The sequence below is a fragment of the Erpetoichthys calabaricus genome, chromosome 12, assembly GCF_900747795.2.
Source record: "Erpetoichthys calabaricus chromosome 12, fErpCal1.3, whole genome shotgun sequence".
Classification (NCBI taxonomy): domain Eukaryota; kingdom Metazoa; phylum Chordata; class Cladistia; order Polypteriformes; family Polypteridae; genus Erpetoichthys; species Erpetoichthys calabaricus.
Window position 1 is genome coordinate 18,547,727 of NC_041405.2, and position 16,103 is coordinate 18,563,829.

Consider the following 16,103-nt stretch of genomic DNA (forward strand, 5'->3'; position numbering starts at 1 on the left):
AGAAGTTTTGTTTCCTTAAAGAAATTAATTTATTTGTTGTAGTTTTTATACTTCATAGAATATGAGCAAACACAGGGTGGCAGCAAGTAATCCTCTCCAACATTAGCTTTGCACTTTGTCCTTCATCGTTTGCTGAATAATTTGGCCTAGGTATATCAGGAGATAAACAAATAAATACATATTTTGGCTGCTGCAGAATTAGAATTAGAATTTTTAAAAAAATAAACAATTGTAAAGAAACAAAATCAAAGCTATGTCAGCAAGAGGATTGTAAGCAAAGCATTAAAAAGTATTAGAAACAAGCCCACTGTTGATAACAATAGTGTCTTTTTTTATTGGTTGATCATTTTACAAGTCCATATCTAAACTACAACATCTCTACGCATTTATCTGTTAATAGCTTATAATCTCAGACCAAAAGCTACAAATTTTAATTTTGGGTCTGCAAATGTTGAATTTTATTAGACAGCTGAAGCATTTTAAAATACAGCGCACAACTTTTTTTTTTTTTTTGTCTTGTTTTTTTTAAATATAAATAATATATATTACACTAGCTGGCCGGCCTGAGCCCTGTGTTAAAGCACATACCCAAGTGGGGGTAAACCTAGCGACTTGAGTTGTGGATGTGGCTCTGCTCACAGGAGCTCATGTGAAAACATGCAAGTTTCATATCACACATTTTGTACATTTTTGTGTCCAGTGTCATTTCCAGTTAGCTGTTTATATAGTGTTCACTGCCTGTACTCAAAGAAATACCATTTGAAAATGCAGTGATGATAATTGATAAACTATGTACACTTATTTTATATGTGTTATTTTGGTAGTGTGAGTGAACCTCCTTACATAAAAACACATAATATGAAACTAGCTCCAAACCTGTGTTAGTTCCTGAACTGAAAGGGTGAGTTATGTCCAACTCCTTCCCTGCTTGAAGTGCTAGTGTAAGCCACAAGCATTATGGCATGACAAAACACTCCAACATACACTATCACGCCATCCTCTGCCTCCGGCGGAGACTTAATTGCACTTACTTAAAAGCACTATGTGTGTTGGAGGGGTGTGTTCTCTTGGGTGCGTTACAAGTGTGTATCACAACAAAACTGCCAGGAAAAGAGATGAAAATGGTGTAATTAAAAGCTTGCTGTATTTTCTATTGTAAGGTTTCTATAGGCATTTTTTTTATTGGTGTTTTGTTTAAGTTTTATTTACAAAATCCAAACTATTGCCAAATGTTTCTGTAAAAGCAGCCATGAGAAATATTTTCTGTCTTACAGTTGGCACATGGGGCCACCCAGAATTCAAGAGGCATCCTGTTGCATTACTACTGAGCCTGTTAGGTCACTGAACTGATGAAGTGGGTAACACTGACTCGCCCCAACTGTTCTTGTTTTTGGGTTCAATGGAGACTCTCTTTTGTGGCTGATTATATTGGGGGCATTTATTGATTGTAAAATGCAGATTGTACCAAAATGTACAAAAAAGAAGAAAAAAAAACTGTACACATATATCAGTTTCTGGTGTAGATTTAAAATGTCACTTTAAGGCATGGTATCGCTGATATCGCTTTCTGTCTTTGCTATTCTTCAATAAGCGCGTGAAATCTAGCCTCTACATATCCCTTGCAGCTTAAACCTTTCACCTTGTTATCTTGCTGTTGACTAGGCTGTCCAAAAATCAAAATGTAAATTACAAACGTTACTGATTGCCATCCGCTCACTGAAGACAATGGCAACAACAGCCACACTCCCAATCTAACCCCCCGGTTTCCACAATGAGGAAAATTTTGACATGGTGCTTGTTTCGCTCTCTTGTAGATATTAGACGCACAATACGATACAAGAGCCTGCCAAAGTGCATTTAGGCTGGGGTGGGGTGAGGTCGAGAGGTCCCTGGCCCTTGAAAAGGGAAAAAAAAGGAAGCTTAGCATTTCTGGTGTAATTCAGAATATGCCAGGCTACAATTTTCCATTCTATCCTACCTGAATGAACACTTCATCCATTGTATTCTTAGCACGTTTTGCTTAATTCCACTGAAAACAGGATACTCCTTCTGCTGCCCTGTTTGGACTGATTGTTTAGCTTTTTATACGGAATTATCCCATTACAAGCATCATTACAGTAAAGCACTTGAAGCTTAAAGCCGAGTGGACAGATGAGGATGTGCAGTTCATACCCCCTGACACCTGCTGAGCGCTGTTGGCTTGCCTGTCACAGGTTAGACCTTCTTTAGATTGTGGGCACACAGTCGTCGGTATCTGCAGATGTTGTTTCTTTTCTTGCATCTCCGCAATGAAAATAAGTGAATGATTTAAAAAATAATAGAAGAAAAAAACTAATGGAACGGGCAGCTGATTGATTTGAAAAAAAAAAAAAGTGAAGAACTACATCTCTCACCCAACCAATCTCGACTTTGGTTTACTCAGATAATCTTTATTGTTCTTTTTATATTTACTTTTAAGTGTTACTGTTTTTGCTGTTGTTATTAGGGTTGTATTCATATGGGGATTGTTTTCAAAATAAAAAAAAAACAAGAAAAAAGTGTTAATGCCAAATTAAATGTAAATTTGAATAAAAAATAAGCAAAAACGTGGTATTTTCTTACACAATAAAAAGAAGGTAACAAAACATGGAAAGCGGTTTAATTTTTGTCTTTTTGTTGCTGTTTACCGTACCTTCTTCTTTTTTTTTTTTAAGCACTTTGTAGTTATTATTTAAGTAGGCCTAACTTGAGAAGAACTTGCGCTGGTAAGTATGGCGTTAAAACCAGATTGTGACTCAGAAATTGTTACGCAGACTTTCTCCATAGGGGTGTCAGCAGCACCTCCATTTAAATTGAAGGCTAATTCGAAGAAATGAAGGCCTGCCAACTGGCAGCATGCAGGACTTAGTCACACATCCAAATTTGTCATGCCGCATCATTTGTGTGTATATATACACAATATACTGTGTGTCTCTTCGTGTGTGAGTGTATATATACTGACATACAGTTCCATGTAAAAGTCAGGACACCCCTGGCCAAATTACATATTTTCTTGACATTTTAAGTAAAAATTAGTAAATACAACTTCAACAGCAAACAAGTTAAAAATGTCATTTTAATGAAAATCTTAATGTATAGTTACAATTTATTTGATAAATTTAAAAAAAAGTAAAAAAAAAATTAAATTGCAAATATGTGAGCATCCTACTTAGTAAGACCCCTTGCCAAAAATTGCACCTTCCTAACATATTTTGTAGCCAACTACAAGTTGTTGAATTCTTGTTTTGTCATTTTTTTCCCCTTCTTCATTGCAGATTGCTTCCAGCTGTGAGATATTCTTGGCCTGTCTTGCATGTGCAGCATCTTAAAGATCTACCAACAGATTTTCAGGGATGTGCAAGTCTCGGGACTGTGAGGGCAAGTCCTTGTGTTTTTTTTAAGGTATATCATAGACGATTCCAATGTGTGTTCTTGTGTCGTCGTCTCGTTGTAGACCCCATCCTTTTTTCAGCGTCATTCTCCTGACTGACTTGTCCGACATTCACATAGTGAATTTGTAAGATACTTAATGGAACACATTCTGAAGTCACACAGTGTTTCCTGTGCCACACAATAGACCCACCCCATACCTAAAGGTTCACAAGGTGTTTTCTTCTTCCAATACTGACTCTTTTCTTCTTCAAACAAACCTTTTGTGGTTGTGGCCTACGAGTTTGATTTGAACTTCATCTATCCACAGCACATGGTTCCAAAGTGTCTCTATCTTATGCAGGTATTATTGTTGGTGATGAGATCACAGTTAAGGTATCCTTTTGATGGCTTTTCTATGATGGCCATGTCCGAGTGAATAACGTTGCACAGTAGAGCAGTGCACTACCACTTCTTTCTTAGTTAAAGCTAACTGCTGGTCCCTTGCAGTCAAATGGGGGTTTTGCTTTGCCTTCCTTGCGTTCTGTTTGTCTGTTTTCTTGAATTTCCAAATCTTGCCTTGGCCTCCATGGCCTTAACTTCCATTTCTTAATGACATTTGAGATGGTGGAAATTGCTAGCTGGCATCGGTTTGATATCGTTTAATAACTTCCCTTTGTTTTTTAGGCATCAATTAAGTTTAATTTACAGATCCTCAGTCAGTTACTTAGAAGAGCCCATGGTTGTGAAGTATTGCACAGTGTTTGAACAAAGAATTTTTGAAGCTTATCAGATGACAATTCCTAATGACAATTATTGACCAGACAAACGCCTTATGAGCTAATCCAGACCAGAGTAATGATGTAAGGAGACCTTACAGCTGAGAGGGTGGCTCAGATTGATGTACTTTAACAATATTTTAATTTCATCAAGTAAATCGTTACTGTACACTTAACATTTTCATAAAAAATATTTGTTTGCTCTAGTATAGGGTGGTCCAGGTCTAACTATGCAACTTTTAATGCAATGCAGGAAAACAATGCAAGACAAAAGAATTGTTCGAAGTATCTTGCAATAAACGAATGCAGGGCAGGTGCTCCCATCTATCGGCAACAAAAATAATTTTTTGTGAATTCTCTATGTAATAAACTTAAGTTATAGCGTAATGAAAATTGCATAATTACATCTGGACCACCTTGTAGTTATATTTACAATTTTTTATTTCAGATGTTAATACTTCAAATATGTAATTTGACCAGTAGTGGTGTCCACACTTTTGCATGGAACTGTATATATAAATAGATGGATTTGATTGATGCACTGACTGACAATTGGCAATTTGCAGACAATCCAAGACTTTTTCGCTACTGGATCCATGTCATATCCCACAGAGTAAAAACGTACATTTAATAGTGAAAAAAAGTGAGAAAATTGCAGTAGTTTTTTGCATTTGATAGTTGAAAACCACAAATTTAGTGCAGGTGTATGGGAGGTGAATTGTACAGATGGTAGCAGGTACCCCATTAACAGAACAAGATGCAGAGAACAGAAAGATATGGAAGAAGATGATCCGCTGTGACGACCCCTAACGGGAGCACCCGAAAGAAGTAGTAGTAGTAGCAGCAGCAGGTGCCCCGTTGTGTTGTGAGTCCTGCCTGTATCCTTTTTTTATATTATATCCTGCATTGTTCTTTGTTAGTTCACATGTCTGACTTACTCCTGAACAATTACATGGCTGAGATTTTCAAATTACCACTGCCTTTGATATTATGTCATTAGTATTCTAGAAATTTCTTTGTTCCTATATGTACTATTATGATAGCTGTATTATCTCTTCCATGAAAAAAAAAAAATGAACTGGCTTGCACAATGCAGGCTTCTGAGTCAACCTGTTTTATATCTCCAAGGCCTCTGATGTGGCAGGCGCCTGTGGTAATTTTCGGACATCCACTATTATTCTGCGATCTGTTGAGAATGCTGGCCTTCTCTCTAGCCTAGGTACCTGGTGTATAATCGCCAAACAAATTATGCATTTTTTCACTAAGCCAATGTCTTCTTTTGTGTTGCATATCCCACTTTCCTTATTTTTATTCTGTCACAGCTCCACCTGAGACTTCGTTTACGGCACTCCTTGGGTGCCTTGTCTGGTGTCTCAGTGTATGGTCCGACCGTGGTGAGTGATGTCTCGGCGAGGGAGACATTTTATTCGCAGCTTCGCTCGGTGGTTGATGTGTGCCCATGAGGTGACACTCCTCTGGTCATGGGTGACTTCAGTGCAGCCACTGGCACTGACAGGGCTGGCTATGAGGATTGTATTGGTCCCCATGGGTCTGGTGGTCTAATTAGGGTAAGAATCTTATTGTCTCACTGGATTACCACTTTTGTCTTAAGTGTACGTCATTTCATCTCGTCATGGATTGTGTTTACCCATGCTGAATTTCCAAAAGACAGTCTGTCCCCCCAACCCCTTTATTTTCACTTAGACACTTTTCTGAAAATAAATATGGCTTCAAAGGAGTGTATAGTCCTGCCAATCCCTTAAAGAGCAATGTTTGTTTCTTTCAACCCTGCCAAAAAAAAAAAATTCCAAAACTCCATAACATCCTATTAAGTGAGTTTTGAGGTTACGTAATTAAGTTTGGTGTTGTTTTTGCACACCGCTACCTATTAATCTGTGATGTTATGTTCTATCTAACCAATGGGATTCAGGCTGCCAGACATCAACTATGGCAGCCTGTTCTGTGCTGGTCATACATGCAGGTAGAAATTTCATTGCACTGTATACATATGACAGTAACTCTGAAATGAACTGTGTAAGATGGACGCTGTATAGCACCTGACCTGACACAGATTGGACACGGGAGGCATGTGTAAAATAAACAAATACTTTTTATTTTCTTCGTCTGTGAGCGCATGTCTTCCCCGTGATCCACAGGCAATACACAGTCCCAAATAAAACACACCAAGCACTCTTCTTCTCTCTCTGGCACCACCACTCCTCCCAGGCAACCTTGTCTGTTATACCTGTTAGGCAACCTGTTATACCTGCATTGTTATCACTCTTTAATGTACAGTGCATCCAGAAAGTTTTCACAGCGCATCACTTTTTCCACATTTTGTTATGTTACAGCCTTATTCCAAAATGGATTCAATTCATTTTTTTCCTCAGAATTCTACACACAACACCCCATAATGACAACGTGAAAAAAGTTTACTTGAGATTTTTGCAAATTTATTAAAAATAAAAAAATTGAGAAAGCACATTTACATAAGTATTCACAGCCTTTGCAATGAAGCTCAAAATTAAGCTCAGGTGCATCCTGTTTTCCCTGATCATCCTTGAGATGTTTCTGCAGCTTCATTGGAGTCCACCTGTGGTAAATTCAGTTGATTGGACATGATTTGGAAAGGCACACACCTGTCTATATAAGGTCCCACAGTTGACAGTTCATGTCAGAGCACAAACCAAGCATGACGTCAAAGGAATTGTCTGTAGACCTCCGAGACAGGATTGTCTCGAGGCACAAATCTGGGGAAGGTTACAGAAACATTTCTGCTGCTTTGAAGGTCCCAATGAGCACAGTGGCCTCCATCATCCATAAGTGGAAGAAGTTCGAAACCACCAGGTCTCTTCCTAGAGCTGGCCGGCCATCTAAACTGAGCGATCGGGGGAGAAGGGCCTTAGTCAGGGAGGTGACTAAGAACCCGACGGTCACTCTGTCAGAGCACCAGAGGTCCTCTGTGGAGAGAGGAGAACCTTCCAGAAGGACAACCTTCTCTGCAGCCATCCACCAATCAGGCCTGTAAGAGTGGCCAGACGGAAGCCACTCCTTAGTAAAAGGCACACGGCAGCCCTCTTGGAGTTTGCCAAAAGGCACCTGAAGGACTCTCAGACCATGAGAAAGAAAATTCTCTGGTCTGATGAGACAAAGATTGAACTCTTTGGTGTGAATACCAGACGTCACGTTTGGAGGAAACCAGGCACTGCTCATCACCAGGCCAATACCATCCCTACAGTGAAGCATGGTGGTGGCAGCATCATGCTGTGGGGATGTTTTTCAGTGGCAGGAACTGGGAGACTAGTCAGGATAAAGGGAAAGATGACTGCAGCAATGTACAGAGACATCCTGGATGAAAACCTGCTCCAGAGCGTTCTTGATATCAAACTGGGGTGACGGTTCATCTTTCAGCAGGACAACAACCCTAAGCACACAGCCAAGATATCAAAGGAGTGGCTTCAGGACAACTCTGTGAATGTCCTTGAGTGGCCCAGCCAGAGCCCAGACTTGAATCTGATTGAACATCTCTGGAGAGATCTTAAAATGGCTGTGCACTGACACTTCCCATCCAACCTGATGGAGCTTGAGATATGCTGCAAAGAGGAATGGGCGAAACTGGCCAAGGATAGGTGTGCCAAGCTTGTGGCATCATATTCAAAAAGACTTGAGGCTGTAATTGATGCCAAAGGTGCATCGACAAAATATTGAGCAAAGGCTGTGAATACTTATGGACATGGGATTTCTCAGTTTTTTTATTTTTAATAAATTTGCAAAAACCTCAAGTAAACTGTTTTCACGTTCTCATTATGGGGTGTTGTGTGTAGAATTCTGAGGAAAAAAATGAATTGAATCCATTTTGGAATAAGGCTGTAACATAACAAAATGTGGAAAAAGTGATGCGCTGTGAATACTTTACGGATGCACTGTAATATTGTTTTTTTTTTTCAGTATGCTGCTGCTGGAGTATGTGAATTTCCCCTTGGGATTAATAAAGTCTATCTATCTATCTATCTATCTATCTATCTATCTATCTATCTACCTACCTACCTTGTCTTCCTCCACCCGACTCTGGCCGCTGAGTGGTGGTCGCTGGCTCCTTTTATAGTTCACCCAGAAGTGCTCCAGGTGTTTGATCACTGAGTTCCGCCTGCACTTCCGGGTGTGACACATATGCTGCCTGCATGGGCTCAGGAGTCCCAAATACAGCACCCCCTGGCAGTGCCTACGGGACCCAACAGGGTTGCACCCAACTCCAATTCCCAGGGAGCCCTTTGGGAAACCGAGGCACTGCTCCACCCCAGGAGGGAGGCCATCTAGTGTCCAGGGGGAGGTATTGCAGTGTCCAGGGCTGCTCCCCTGAATATGGTGTGCAGGGGCGTCCCGGTTGGGTATGGACGCCAGCCGTCTGCCACAGCTAATTACACTACATTTTTTTTTATCAAAGCAGAACCATTTATTTTTCAGAAAGCTGACAATGTTATCAGTTTAAGTTAGGTTAGCTTATCAATGAAGTTTCTTAGGTTGTGTAATTTATATGTATGTTAAAGTATCATTATGTCTGGTGGATTTTGAGTTAAATGTTGTACAGTACTTGTTTTTTTTTTTTTTGCAGTTTATATTGCTGATAGTATTTACAGATGCTCCTGTGTTTCAGGTTTTGTTCTAATCTGTGCCACTTTTAATGACAGTTCATTTCCCAAGTCCTCTGATACTGATAATACTGTTTTATCCTTACAGAAGCTGATTGAATTGTACAGTACCTACATGCTGCTGACTCAATACAACACAAAGTAATCCCCAAATGGTAAATATCAATATAACAGATCTTTAAGCGAATAGGAAGTTAAAATTTCACTTAATGCTAACTAATCACTGACATTGATATGTGCGCTTTCATTCATTTAATATTATGACCTACAACAACCCTTTAATGTAAGAAACCGCTTCATTAAATGCATGGATGAATGGCCAGTAGGAGTAATTGCTTTGACATGGCCGTATTCATGCTGAAATGTCTGGTAGGAAAATAATTAAGTCAAAATGATGAGTGTGTCCTGCGATGGGCTGATGCCCCCCTCCAGGGTTTATTCCATGTTTCCTTACTCCCAGTGTGGCCTCCAGCAAATAAGTGGGTTAAGTGATGGGTTATTGGATGGAAGTAATCACATGGCGACATGCTTTTGACTATTGCTTGAAATTACATTTCCCTAATGGGAAAATCTTTAGCACCATAAACTCTATTTTAAAGCTTCTGGGTTCAAACTACAGTTAATTATGACCTGTTGCATTTATTGTCACTGTTGGTCACTTGTATGCTCCCATGGTGGAGGTTAGATGAGCATGTGTTTCTTTACTCTCTGCTTATGACATCTGTTAAGGAACACAGATCCCCAGAGAGATTGGGTCTGTCTAATCTCCTGATGTCCTTGTGTAGTCCTCTGGTCTCCTTTGACAAAGGCGGCAGGCCTTTCTGTTAAACCAGTCTTAGAGGTGATAGGGTAGCACATGATTGATGGCTTTATTATAGTCCTCTGTTCATCTCACCAGGCCGCAAAAACAACTCCCTGTTCTCATTACTTGTCATGTTCCTCTAGTAAGTGTCTGCTTCTATCCCTTCCTCTGGCTTGACGTTTTTGTTGTTGATTTGTTATTTATTGTTTGCTTGAACACATCAAGCAAATGGAAGGATGGATTTGCTGGTGCCATTAGTGGCCATGGGAAGATGAATTTGATGAATTTTGCTGTCATGCAGATCACTTCTCTTCTGAGGTATAATAGATGATGTGTCTTGTTTCATGACTTTGAGCCCGCTGTGTTTTGTTTCCAGTTTCTTTTCTCAGTACCAGGCTGATGTTCCAAAGTGGCCCTGCAAATGGCTCCATGGCAATTATAACAGCTGCTTCATCACAGACATCTGAGCATCTCTCTGATAATCGGGGTTATTCTATCCAGAAACCGTCTGGATCTGTTGTTTTGTCTCTTTTTTAAGGGTTTCTCCACAATTTCTTGTCCAGGAATATGTCCTTGGCTGGCATGGTGGCGAAGTGGTAGAAATGATGTGCCTTAACACTAGAATTACCAGAGCCTACGAAAAAACTTGTAGATCCAGCGCACCTTAAATCCGTTCGCACCTCTCCGGCAGTGTCTTTTGTCCTGTAAATGTGCCGATTAAGACAAGCAGCAAGCTATTCCACCCCCCCCACAGCCGCAGACCGTGCACAATGTTCTCCCAGCTCATGCCTTGATTGATTATCTGGGAGAGAGTCAAGCGCTGGAGTTTTAGAGTGGAAATAATGGATCGTTATTTGGAACACATGCATTTCATGTGTGTTCCATTTCTACAATAATCTGTGTAAACACATTATTAAAACAGAAACGTTTTTCGTGTTTTCGTAGTAAATGACAAAATGTAGGCATAAGCTACTGTATATAATGTGTGAAGTCTGAAGTCCAAAGATCAAATAAACAATTTCACAAAAGGTTCAAGGACAATACAACAGCTTCCGTGGTGTAGCGGTAAGATTTGCTGACTTGTAATCAAGAGTCCCCGGTTTGATCCCCACTGCCTCCTATATTTGCCGTTTTGAGTAGTGAGCTGCTCTTATTGTTAATATTATACAGTACACACATACATTTGGTTTGCGTCCGTAACAGACGGTGTGCATTTATAGGACTTGTGAAAGTAGAGAAAAGCCAAGCAAAATGACACCTTTTATTGGCTAACTAAAAAGATTACAATATGCAAGTGTTTCGAGGCAACTCAGGCCCCTTCTTCAGGTGAGACATAATCATTTTGCCTGAAGAAGGGGCCTGAGTTGCCTCGAAACACTTGCATATTGTAATCTTTTTAGGTAGCCAATAAAAGGTGTCATTCTGCTTGGCTTTTCTCTAATGTCTTTATGAAATTTACCCTCAACAAGTTTCCAACTGTGTCTCCGTGTTCTTGTTGAACCTCCTTTGACTTTTGCTCCACACATGAGGGCGCCATATAACCTAACATTCTGTTAGCCTTCTTAATGGCTTCAGTTCACTGTAGACAGTGACAAATCCACTGGTGTCATTTTGCTTGGCTTTTCTCTACATTCATAATGGCTAACACGGTACAACACCCTAGTACTAGGACTTGTGAAAGTAACTGCTTTATTTTCACTTTTATTCTCTGTCACGAACATGATACATACCACTGCCCACCCCCTAAAAGGGAACTGACGCTGTTAGCTTTTATTTGAAACTGGGAGTAACTGTAGGTGTGAGTGGTGTTTTGAGGCAATGGAACTGGACATTCTCTGATCTGGAGGGATAAAAGCTGACACACAAACGCTGGTGAATCGGCCTTCTTCGTATCTCACCGTCACTTGATTTTTTTTTTATTCAGTTTTATTGAGTGTTCCTGCTCACGCAGAATTAGTATGCGCCTTATGGGCTATGGTGTCAAAAAAAAAAAAAAAAAACAGAGACATATATGATATTTGGAATTATTCATTTTATGACCTGTATAGTACAATTTCGGAAAACATTGTGGCACGGATGCAACATTATTCATATTATTCATATTCATTCGCATAACATTTTGCACTTGTAATCACTGACCGCGTGTTTTTTGTTTTTTTTTTCCCCGATCTTGCCAGTGTCCACTTTTGGGTGCACAGTGCTGTTTCTTTTGTACTCCAGGACATGCAGAGGAAAGAATATTACAGAGAGGTTCAGTTCAGCGCTATATGCCATCATCAAATTCAAATGTTAACAGTTCACACACACGCAAGGACTGTCCTTCCTACATTTACGACGTGTGTACCTGTTGCAATGCGCACACCTCTCTATGCTGTGGTTCCTATTACATTGAAAGGGCACCTGACACTGACTCAGTTTACTTTCCTGGGGAAAGCGGCTGTCTTGGAACAGAAGCTTGTCTTTATCGGCACATTTACAGGACAAAAGACGCGAACGGATTTAAGGTGCGCCGGATCTACGAGTTTTTTCGTAGACTCTGGTAATTCTAGTGTTAACAAACCACATAAAAATAATTGTATTAGTCATTTTGGTGCCACCTCAAAGTCCACTGATTGACAGATGAGAACTGCTTCACAGTGAGGGCAAACTGCTTTTGGCGAGTGTTCTATTTCCTTTTTAGTAGTGATAACTTCATTTTATATACAGTAGCACACCTGATAAAATATCTGAAATGTGTCAAGTTATGAATACTTCATACAAATGTGTGTATCATGTCAGTCTTATGAACACTACCAAACGTCTAAGATCGTTTTTATTAGATGATGAGAGAAACGTATACAGTTTGTAGAGATACTAGAAGGAATCAATGAGGTAGCAATGTGCAGGAAAGTTGGAGCCCCAAGTTGGACAATTCAGAATTCTTCCAGTTGATTTAAAATTTAAAATATAACCTGGTCAGCTGAACTGAATTTGAAGCAACGTGATACATTTTCCATATATAATTTTCACAAAAAAATAAAAATAACAGCTTATCTTAATTTATTACTTGGTCTGTAAAAATAAATTCAAGAGCCACTTCATATTTGTTTTAAAAATCCAACAAGAAACTCATGTGGACACAAAGAAGAACTTCACAAGTCGAACGCTGAAAAGCTCAGATAAGTGTGAACGCAGTGTAAGGCCGCCAGCAAACTGTAAGCAATTTTGTTTGTGTTGTGCATGGATCACAAGAAATGTATAGAATGCTTATGACCTACTTATTAACTGGAGTGATCATTGCAAATCTTGTGAATCTGTTACTCTTTTACATTTTTCCCAGATGTAATAAATGTTCCTATGTGTCTGTTTTAATGGTAAGCTACTTTATGCGTTTCATATCAGAAAACAACTGTTTGATTCTTTGAAGTCAATTTGACATGTTAGTAAAATTACTGTCTTCATTTTTATTATTTACCACAACGCCATTTTGTTTTTCATGGTTCTCTCCCTTTTGTGGTTTAACTGCTAGCACTGAACTGGGAATTGCTATGCGTGTGTCCCCAGCAGTCACACCCAATCCCATCATCGATGCAGTAGCTTAACTGCCAGTCACACAGACACAGTCCCTGGCCAGTTTTGTGGATGCAAACATTTCATAGTGCTTATCTAAAAAACACTTTTGATTTCGTCATTGACTTTGAGTTTGCCATGTCTTTTGTCTGTTGCATTCACTTCCTAGTCCTTCTTAGGCGGGTTTATACTTCAGGCGACGCATGCTGCAGCGGACGCTCCTGCTACGCAAGTGTTTTACTGTTTATACTTGCGCGCATACTTTATGTAAATCTGGATGAATCCAGCAGGTGGCAGTGTGAGATATCATCACGGTGACAACAGGTTCTGATTCTCTGTGTTGTGAATTGCCTGGAACACCCATCAAATTCCGATGACACCTTACCGCAATATCTCTGAAAAGGATGTTAAATGATTCAATCCATCAATCCAGGGATGTGTCCATTCTTGCAAGCATTGGGCGCGAGGCAGAAACAATCCCTGGACGAGGCATCACCTCATCGCAAGGTGAACACAAGCACTCACATACACACACTGGCATCATTTTAGTGTCACCAAATCTGCATATCTTCGGAAGGAAACCGGAGCACACTGTGGAAACCCAGAAGGAAAACATGGAAACTCCAGGCAGGGAATACCAGCGACGTGACTCCCTGCGAGACAGCAGTGCTACCACTCCACCACCGCGTCACCCCCATGTGTGTAATTATTAATAGTATTCATTATTTAAACGAAATTAACGATTTATCTGTAAAATGTAACATATATATTTTAATGCATTTCATCATGAAAGTGATATCAAGTATAAATCTAAAGATTCTAAATTTTCAGGGAGTTGGAATATCATACATTTAATGTGTTCTGTGTGGTGATCTGTTGCTGCTTGCCGCTGCTGTCAGGTCCAAGAAGCTCGTAGCGATTAAAAACTGGGATGACGTTTATAATGGTCTGCTTTAATGATAAACTACGAGGTTAAAGTAGACATTTCGAGATTAAAGCCGAAATTTGCACTTTAATCACTAAATACACGTTTTCACCATGTCCTTAATTCTCTGTGGCTCAAACAGTGCTGTACATTCTGTTGCTGTTGTGAAGTTGCAAAAAAAAAAAGAGACGGCACAAAAGATGGTATGTGAGACTTTTAAAATGTATCGTGTCATTATGATCGGGTTGGCATTTTGCTTCATCACACCTGGACAAACTGGTGAGGAAGGCAGGCTCTATTATAGGCATGGAGCTGGACAGTCTGACATCCGTGGCAGAGCGACGGGCGCTGAGCAGACTCCTGTCAGTCATGGAGAATCCACTGAACAGGATCATCTCCAGACAGAGGAGCAGCTTCAGTGACAGACTGCTGTCACCGTCCTGCTCCACTGACGACAGACTGAGGAGATCGTTCCTCCCCCAAACTATGTGACTCTTCAATTCCACCCAGGGGGGGGTAAACGTTAACATTATAGAAAGATATTGTCTGTCTGTATACCTGCATTATTATCATTCTTTAATTTAATATTATTTATTGTATCAGTATGCTGCTGCTGGAGTATGTGAATTTTCCCTTGGGATTAATAAAGTATCTATCTATCTATCTATCTATCTATCTATCTATCTATCTATCTATCTATCTATCTATCTATCTATCTATCTATCTATCTATCTATCTATCTATCTATCATCGAAGCGCGCACACCGATCTCGTAGGATCCGCAAAGCGGCTTTCTGTCACATGTTGATAGTAAACAGAGACTCTGACGTCACATTCCAACTTTTAGCACACTGCGCCCCCCGACTTTTTGCTGGTACTGCAACTCGCGCACGCGTCGCGTTAATTTCTGAGGACCTGCTCAGAGGACACATCAAATGAACGCGTGGTAGCCATGATGCATACGCACTGTGAGCGTGAAGTAAAAACAAGCCTTTACGCTTCTGTGGTTTTAAATTGTTTTGGTCTGTATGTTTCCCGAGTGTAAACTTACGTCTTGTCTGCCAAAGAATACTAATTTAAGTTATTTTCTCTTGGTAGGTGTTTTTGGGCCCTTTTGTTTTGGTGCTTTTTTTAACGTCGCCTTTTTTTTTAAATTTTGAAGTCCTGTTGCTACGACACGAAGAGGAGTTTCTGGGGGCCGAGTACCCGTAAAACACTTTGGATTATGTCATAGGTGAGACTGCTTATAAGCTATTCTTACAGACTTCACTGTCCAAGTTTGGGGATATTGCGGCTACCATTTGCAATTTATGATTTTACTTTCTGTTCTTTGAATTTTTGAATTCCCTCTTTGGCAAGACAGAATATAAGTTTGATTTGTAAGTTTGGTCTGTAGTGATGTTTTAAATATGTTCTGTGTTGAGTCGCATGTTTCATAGCGTCGTCCCGTTTATATGGTCTACCGTATGTCTGTCTGTGTAAATCTTGTCCCCTGGAAAAAAAGGGGGGAGGATAACGCCATTGAACTGTGACCCCAAGTCATAGTTTTCCCTATCAAACCCATCGATTCTATCCGGGTCATTGCTATTTAAACATGAGGACAAAAAAAAAAAAAAAAAATCACTTACAATACCGATATTTCACAAGACAAAAAAGCCAAGAAAGAGCACCGATTCGAATCCCGCTTGCTGCTTTCAACGCCGGACAGTAACAACTTCACCATCGCCATGCAAAACCCTGGGGTTCTGGATTAGACAGACACACTGAGGATAATACGCTGAGACTGTTTTTTGTCGTTTGGGGAGAGGAGCCAGTCAACAATTTCATTCAAGTATAATAACCGTAGGACACTCTCCAGCTAGACAAGGTTCACATTCACTAATCATCCTCTGTCTAATCTTTTGGACTTTTATGCGTGTCTTTGAGTTTTCTGTGTGTCTGTCTTGTTTCATGTTCAGTGTGTGGACAAGGCAGGGTATTATGTACTGTATATTTTTTTTATGCCTTTTGAT

The 16,103-nt window shown here is 40.0% G+C and overlaps 1 long non-coding RNA gene across 1 annotated transcript; it reads right to left on the reverse strand.

Annotated features, from left to right (window-relative positions):
• Positions 1 to 516: 516 nt before the first annotated feature.
• Positions 517 to 821, reverse strand: LOC127529757 (uncharacterized). The gene is made up of 2 exons (XR_007936356.1): positions 678 to 821; positions 517 to 644 (listed from the first exon to the last, which is right to left on the reverse strand). It is a non-coding gene; the product is annotated as an uncharacterized LOC127529757 (long non-coding RNA).
• Between the last annotated feature and the right edge of the window lie 15,282 nt (positions 822 to 16,103).